Below are 6,956 nucleotides of genomic sequence, written 5' to 3'. Positions count from 1 at the left end.
TATATTATAAAATATTTCAAATTATGCAAATTGGGCCTAGATCCACATTTCGGATCTAGGACCCATAAAGGGGGTAATTAGGATTAATTGATTTAAATTTCAATTTAATAATAATAATAACAATAACAATAACAATAAATAAATAAAATTTTAAGTTTTTAAAATTAATCCGAGGATCCACAGTTGGATCCATTTGGATCCATATTGGTTGGGGTCGGGTTACGGGTCTCGGGTCCGGACTCGATAGCAGCCTTTTTAAAAGATAAAGGGCAACCCGATAAGGGTTTCCCGATAAAGCTAGATCTGAAAACAGAAAGGGGGGTAGGGGGGTTACGCAGAGCGTAACGACCCCGCGCCTCTCGGCAGAAGAGGGGGGGGGGTCTTGGCCGATAAAAGGGAGTGGAGAGGGGGCCCTCTTCACCCATCTCTCTCTCTTCCCTTGTTTCTCTCTCTCCCCGTCTCTCTCTCTCTCTGTCTGTGTGCGCACACCAGAGGAAGAAGAGGTCGCCGGCGAGCTGCGGCAACTAGCAGCCATCGCCGACCTCCAGCGAGCTCCCTGTCACGGCAGCAGCAAGGAGCAACCCCAGCCGGCCTTACCCACGTGATTTCAGCCTTCGATCGCGGGAGAGATCGCCGGAAAATTCTTCAAAAGGTACGGTGCTCCTCTCGATTCTAGGTGAGGGATCGAACATGGGTTCAATCCGGTGTAATCTTTTGAGGTGAGGGTCCATGGGGACCTTTTGCATGGCCGATTGTTGTTTCCTTTGTTGCTTCGTGTATTTAATTTTGTTTTGGGGGTTTCCATCGACCCTAACCCGAAAACCCAAATCTATGATTTGGGGGTTTTCGGATTTTCATCATCAAGGGGATGCGCGATTTTGATTTTTATGATAAAAAAGGGGTTTCTTGTTTGTGCAATTCTTTTGACTTCTAATTGGTATATGGCATGCGTATGAATGAGGAGATTTGGATCATTTATGGTAATTTCCTTTCTTTCACTTTATGGTATGAAAGAACAGTACTGTGCAAGTCAATCTAACGGGTTCTTTTGGGTTGATTGAAATTTTGAATTTCTTTTGGCTAATGTGAAATAGGGTTGCTAACGATATATATATATATATATATATATATATATATATATATATATATATCGACTGACACGGTCATGGTCTCTTGTTGGGTTATCTTATGGAATCGGTTTTTAGTTTTTATAAAATTTAAAATTAGTAATCTGTAAGGTATATTAACAAGTGTAACATCTTGTAATGCCTGAGTATTGAGTTATGCTTATCTCTTCTGATCTTCATCGAAGCAACAAATATCTAGAGACTTCCCTATCAGGCATATATCTTAAACCTGCTCGTGTTTTCTCGTTTCTTAAGTCCTGTTAATTCCTATCGGTAATCGTCTGAATAACAAGTATTTGATTGTGCTTGAGTTGGTTTTCTTTTTTCTTGATGTTAAATCTGAATATGCATCTATATAGTTTAGCCCAACAATATGGATTAAACCAGAATGGGCACTGAAAAGTTTGAAGGGTTATGACTGTTGCGAAAGAATATATAGTCACAGATATAGGGGTTTGGATTGAGTAGTTTGTTGGGTTGCACATGCTGCTGATATGGTTGCTCATGTATATAATACTTAATCTGTATTATATACATACTTTTAATCTGTAGATTTGGCATGGAAAATACATTTTAGAATTTTTGTTCAGCGTTAGCACATACTGCTACCGTTATCATGCTTCGACCTTATGTTTACATGTATTTTTCTGTTTGCACTGGATTTGGGTTTCCCATGAGTAGTCGGTTTTGAAAAAAAAAAACATTCTTGAGGGAAAAAGGATCTAACATTATTAGGGATCTTCATTATTGATTAGCTAAATGTGTTTATTTTGTGGCATCAGCCCCTGGTATTATGTAAACTGTGTTCGTAAGGGTTGATTTTACTCATATCATTCATGATAGGTTGATAGTGATGCCCATGCATGGAAGTTATCAGGTCTGTTTCCGTATTGCATACATATTTGGGTTTGATGGACAGATTTATCATGGGGTTCGTGTACAAGCACCATGTAAATGGTTCTTGGAACCCTGAGCTTTGGATAACGATCTGATCGATCTTTGTGCACATTAAGATAATTGTGCAAACTGTATTTTCTTTCCTGAAAATCTATGTCCTTTCAATATGATTGGTTGATATGTGTTGGCTGGACTGAATTGACTAAACTTCTAGCTAGGAGGTTGGCGGGTCTGGGATTGGTAAGCCCGACTAACTTCCCTAGCATATGGCAAAGCTTACACTTTTGCCTAGTAATCATGTAAATGTTGTTTTGCTTTTCATCATACTAGTTGTGAAATCTGGAATGTGAGCATGATTTGGTTATTGATAATTCTTCTTGGGCATGAATGCTTGATTTATTATGTGAGATGGTACATGAACACTCACACACTCAAAAGAAGACATGGGTTGGTTGATACCCGTATGTGATGTAAGTAACACAAATATAGTGGAAATGCTTTTTTTTATAGCAATTTGTAAGTACAAAGAGAGATAGAGAGGGGCTTGTTACCAAAGTACATGGGCGATCTTAGACCAAAATCCCTTTACAATAACTAGATAGTGCTAAAGAGGTATATACATCAGATACAAAAAGTGAAAAACATGGCATTCTCAAACATGCTCTTTCGCCTAAATTGGTAGTCCTTGACGCCAATCATTCATGGTAATCCTCCACAAGTTCATGGTGGTGCAACATGTTGGTAGCTTTTTCTCAAGCAGATTTTCTCTCTAGCAGACCTTTTCACTACACCAAGTATTTTTTGACTTCACTAATGTAGTTATTGTAGTGGTTGAGAATGACTTCCGATTCTCTACTTGGGATGTTGATTGTTGATGGTGTGTGCTATAGGATGAGAGCATGTTGAGGCATGCTCTATTGAGGATCTTCTTCATTTTCATGGAATGACTTCAAGTTGCACACATAGAAGACTAGATACACTTGAAAATTTAATGATAAGTCCAGCTTATATATATGTGTGTTAATCTCATGTGATTTCAAATCTCACATTCTCTCTGTCTCTCTCGTGGTGGAGCCGAAACAGGCATGCCTCTCTCGTGGTGGAGCCGAATTAGGTACGTCTCTGTCTCGACTTTCACAGTCGCAACATTCTCTCTGTCTCTCTCATGGTGGAGATTTGGATTGAAAACCCAATCTCCTCCTTCAAGAAATAAGGGTTTTCGTCCTTTTTCCGTTCTCCGTCACTTACAACGTTAGATCTGAAAATTATGATTGGGATCATCAGTTGTTCTTTCGACCTTTGGTCATTTTCTGCCATCAACTTTTTGCTAAGCGGATTTAGGGTTTCTTGGTCGTTTCCTACCATCATCTTTTTTCCAAGCGCATTTAGGGTGACTTGTGGGTATTAAAAAACCTAACAGATTGACATATGTATGGAGACATAATCCTCTAATTTGTGTTTTTCGTGAGCTGTGAATTCAAGAATTGTGTTATCTTAATTGATGGACTGTGATTATAAGACGTTGACTAATCTTCACGTAATCTTCTTTTGAATGGGCATGTTTTTTCTGTGTGGTTCTGCTCGGTTTAGTTGTACTTGGGGGGTTTCTTTCATGGATTGTGTTAATTTGATGCATCGAGAAGTTTCGTATGTATGCAGATTTCTTTTGCCCACTAGGTGAAAATTGTCTAATGTGCTAATTCTGCCATTCACCATATGATTTGGCGGGTGCTTCTGTTGATTTGTATTTCCATGCTTGATTAATGATTGCCACATCTTAGATTCCAAATGCTTTTGGAACTGTTCAAGTTGTAACTTTCATGTTTGAGGATCAAAAGCAGGTGACTGAATTGTTAGATATTTGAAAGGAAGATGATTCAAGAAATTTTCTATCCAAGAAACTACCTCTTCTGTGAAGAAAGGAATGTTCTTGCGGTATATTGAAGACATATAGTGTTTGTATTAATCAAGATCCGTTCCTTTATTGTTCACATGAGACCTATGGGATTCATCGAAAATTTTCTTTCCCCCGGTTGTGCACTTGTATCGTGTGAAATTATATATAGAGGTTATGGCTCACATGTATTATGGTTAACGTTTTGTTGTGCATGCTTCATGTTGGTCAGATGGATTTTAAATCATGCACTGTAATTGCATGATTTTTTATAAACATTGGTGTTGTTAAGTTATTTTTACATTGTAGTAGTGGCACACAATTTTACTCAAAGAATGCAGGCACATAAAAAAAAATCTTTATTTACTGAAATTTCACTAGTTATTGTCTATGCTTGATCAAAGCTTTGCTGGAAATTTTGACTTGTGTGAATTCGAAATCCGGAGCTATTTTGTTTTATTATATCTGTTAAATCACTTTGAAAAAACTGGATTTGCCTCAAATCCTAGTGATTTGCTAAAACTGTTAATGCTAATATGCATTTCGTTTAATGTTAATTTTTTATTGAATGAATGTTCATATTTTATTTCTTAGATACTTACATAGATCAAGTTCTTGTATTAATATTATTTTTACATGTTAATCTCATATTTTTTCAGTATTTATTTGAGATTTTTTATTTCTTATTGGTTGTTGCTTCATCAACAAAGCATTTTTTATTTATTTATAATTTTAGATATTTTTTTATAGTTTTTTTAAGTTAAATTGTTTTTTTTAGGCTTACGCTTTATGCCTCAAGGTTTACGCCTCGCCTCAGATTTTGGTGGAGCGTCTCGCTACACCTCAACGCTTTTCACAACACTGATTTGAATGTATTACAATACTTGATTTGAATGTATTGAAATGTATTGCAATGATTTGAATGATTTATATGTATTCCAATGATTTGAATGTATTGCAATACTTGATTTGAATTATTTGAATGTATTGAAATACTTGATGTGAATGATTTAAAATAATTTGAATATATTGCATGACATTTTTTATTTGTTAGAATATGGTTCGTGGAGCTTACAGTGGTCGTTCATTCAGTAGTAGCCAGTCTCAACCTTAATCTTCACAGACTCATTTGATAGGTATATCATTTAACTAATTAGATGTTTGATTAGTTGAAATATGCATTATGAGAATTTCTAACATATTTTTTTACAGATGATGTTTCTCCTGCACATGTCTGAACATGAACATCGGTCTTTTGCTAAGATCAAGCTTTTAACTAGAGCAAGCAACAAAAGAATTTCATCTTTGAAAAATACACCAAAAAGTTCACGTCTACATCAAATCATACACTTATTTTAAGGCAGATTAACAATGTTACTGGATCAAACCTGCCAAAAAAATCATGGATGTAAAATTCACAGAAACCAACAAAAAATAGATGAATCAAACTTAGACTACTGCTTGAGAAGAAAAAGATAAATTCATAGTTATTTCAAGCATAACACCAACAAGAGCGACCCACCCCACTTTCTTCCTGCCAACAAATTGCGGTAGTGATAAAGGGGAGGGAGACGATGATGGTGGTGGTACGGGGGCCAGCAGGGGAAGTAGGGAAGTGGGTGTTGATGGTGAAGGCGAAGGGGTTGAAGACGATGGTGGTGGTGATGAAGGGGAGGAAGATGATGGTACGAGGTGAGAGAGGGGGGGACAGGAAAGACTTTGATAGGAAACACTCCACCCCCATGAGGAGTGTTTCCTATCAAAATATGTACTTTTTCAACATGTTTCTCATAGAAAAATTTTCTCTTGTTTGGAAAGGTCGGAAAAATTGTACGGTTTTCCGACCTTGGTTCACTTCTGCTACATGTTTCCTGCTTTCAAACGTGCCCTAAAAGGAAATGAGAGAGAAAAGACATTGATAGACTATAAGAAAACCTACAAAGAATGGGAGGTGGGCCATGCAAAGGTTTCAAAGAATATCTTGAATCAAATGAGATTGTATACCAAAGATCTTGTGACTACACACTCCAATAAAATGGTTTGGCCGAAAGAAAACATAGGCACAATATTGAAACCACTAGGATACTCCTAATTTCAAAACATATTTCAAAAGATTTTTGGGCCGAAACTTCATTAACCGACGTATATCTTATCAATCAAATTTCTTTCACGAAACTGCAAAATGTTTCTCCTATTGAAAAATTCTTTGAAACTCCTCCCGATTTTTCGAGACTAAGGACTTTTGGATGTAAATGTTTTGTCTTTACCAAAAAAAATGACAAACTTTCTCCAAAAGTCATTCCGTGTGTATTTCTTGGGTATGGAGAAAACCAAAAAGGCTTTAGATGTTATGATTTTGAAATAAACAAAATCTATATTTCTAGAAATGTTTATTTTTTAGAGAAGAAAAGTTTTTTGATCAAGGTGTGCCTAAAAAAATACTGAATATTCATTTTTACATGAATTATTGCCTAAGAACAATGAGGAGTGCATGATTATTGACGTTATTAATCAAGAACCTCCACTCAATATCCAGAATGGTGATAACATTGATCAAACCGAGCCTTTAGTAATTCAATATAGTAGATGTGGCAATGAGAGACACCCAAGCGCCTTTAAAAATTATTCTAACTTAGAACAACAATTAGGCGAACTTAAAATTTGTTCCATATGATTCATTCTCAACTCTCTATAGAGCCTACCTAACCAAAATCCTGACATATTTTGAACCAACTATCTATAAATGAAAGTTATCCGTCTCTAATCCGACGCTAATCCATCGCTAAGCTGTTTAGCGACGGATTAACGTCAAATTAGCGACAAATTTAGGTTGTCGTTAATCCACAGGTTTCTTGTAGTGTGTGAGACTAAAATTTTATAGAGAACTCATTACCCACAAACTTAAATAAAAATAAAAATAAAAATAAATACTTAGGGATAATTTTGAGCCAAAATCTAACATATATGACGCATCAAACCCCCTAATCTCAAAGTGCCAGTGACCATTGCTAATAGTTCTTTTGTTCCGATTGAAGATG

Source organism: Nuphar pumila, chromosome 15 (genome assembly GCF_984573655.1).
Source record: "Nuphar pumila chromosome 15, dmNupPumi1.hap1.1, whole genome shotgun sequence".
In the NCBI taxonomy this organism is placed as follows: domain Eukaryota; kingdom Viridiplantae; phylum Streptophyta; class Magnoliopsida; order Nymphaeales; family Nymphaeaceae; genus Nuphar; species Nuphar pumila.
The sequence above is the reverse complement of the archived record's forward strand: the minus strand, read 5'-3'. Positions refer to the sequence as shown.